We start from the raw sequence: 1,788 nt of genomic DNA, 5'->3' as shown, positions 1-1,788 counted from the left end.
GAGTTCTGAGGAAACTTGAGTTCCAATGAATCATAGCTTTGACCTATAAGACAGAGATAAAACAGGAAGTGTGGAAAAACAAAGCAAAAAAAAACAAAGAAGGGTGGTCCATGGAGAAAAAAGAACAAAATGATACAAAGTAGGCACAGACTATTCATCAAGAAGTTCAGGAATTTTTCCAGAGAGCCTGCCTTGTCATAGCTGTTCTCTTTTTTTCTGAACCCAGCATAATACAGTTTACATACTGATATTCAAAATATTCCAGTATTTTAGCTGCAGCTGAGGGTTGAACAATCCGTCATAGCAGGTAAGTATCTAACTCTCGTTGCCAAAACGTGCATAGAAAGAGAAACATATGAACAAATGTCAATGCCAATATTTACATCTAAAAAATACATCCTTCTATAGATAACAGATATAGATATTTTAATAGTAATACCAGATAAATATTTTTCATACAGGTTGTTAATATGTTTAATATATTTAACGCAGACAGTGACAGATCTGCACACATGATTTTATTTTTTAAATTGATGATCTAATTCTGTGCTGGGCATAAATATACTGCTGCAGTCTGGGACATGGGCTGCTCCATTATTTATTAGAAAAAGTACTAGACTTTCGTTCATTCATCTCTAATTAGTCGTTTCGCACAGAGGCAGAAACATCAGGGAGCAGATGCTTTGTCATGCTTACATACCTACGAACTAAAGCTAAATGAACTAACTAAAGACCAAAATGTTTTTGTTAACCTTTGGGTTTCAGTGCTTAGAGTCTCGCTGCAGATAGTCAGACAAATTTCACTTAAGTCTTTAAATAATGGTCATCAACTTCAACTGTAAATGGGAACATTAAACATGTGAATTTGATCATTTTCTTTTAGACGACTCACCCATTCTTTTTCGCATTACAGCCTATAAGGCGTATAATATTTGATAGCCAGCCTAGCAATAAAAATGATTTGTTAAATACTTACTCTGCAATTTTTATATTTGCCCCAGTGACTCAGTAACCAGCTGTCCCCTTTGGAGCAGTCCCCCGCCCCCTCTCCCTTTCCCTTTCTGTGTGGGTGTGATTGTTTGCAGTCATGACAAAGCCTCCAGCTACACCTCATGACTGTATTCAAGATCTCTACTATCACTCAGCACTTCTCTCTCCATACTGCCAGCTCATGATCTCATTGACCAGATGGTGTTACTACACCCCAGCTTTACTTTTGCCTGTTTGTTAGTTGTTTTTTGCTCCGCTCTCCGTTCCCTGACTTCCCTTGTTTCTCTGTTTTTCTCTCAGTCCTGCTGCCACTGACTCCGGCACTGCAACCGGGTCACCAGAACAAAACGTTGGCATTGTATGTTTCTGCAAACCACAGAAGTGTTGAATATCTATATGAGCTGACTTAGGAGGAGGAAGGGTCGGTGGACGGTTAGGAAGTTTCTTGGCAGAAAGTTGGAAATCAGCAGAGAAGGTGGTTCAAGACCACCTCGAAACCAATGCCCGCTTCCCGTTTCAACCAACAAAAGTGGGTGTTTTTAATGAGGCGTCGGGACATGTGCAGACGTTTTTATTTTATTTTAACCCAAACCATGATCTTTCCCTAACCCTAATCAAATAGTCTTTGTGCCTAAACCTAACCAGACCTTAACCACAGCGTTGTCACATCATAAAACATCATTTTTCAACAGATGATGGCCAACATGGAAACGTAGACATTCAACGTATCCATGGTTTGCAGAAACGTCCAGTTTTGTTCTGACGATCGGGTTGGGCACTGCATCTACTCCTTCACCT

This window comes from Thunnus thynnus, chromosome 1 (assembly GCF_963924715.1).
Source record: "Thunnus thynnus chromosome 1, fThuThy2.1, whole genome shotgun sequence".
In the NCBI taxonomy this organism is placed as follows: Eukaryota; Metazoa; Chordata; class Actinopteri; order Scombriformes; family Scombridae; genus Thunnus; species Thunnus thynnus.
This window is presented reverse-complemented; position numbering follows the sequence as displayed.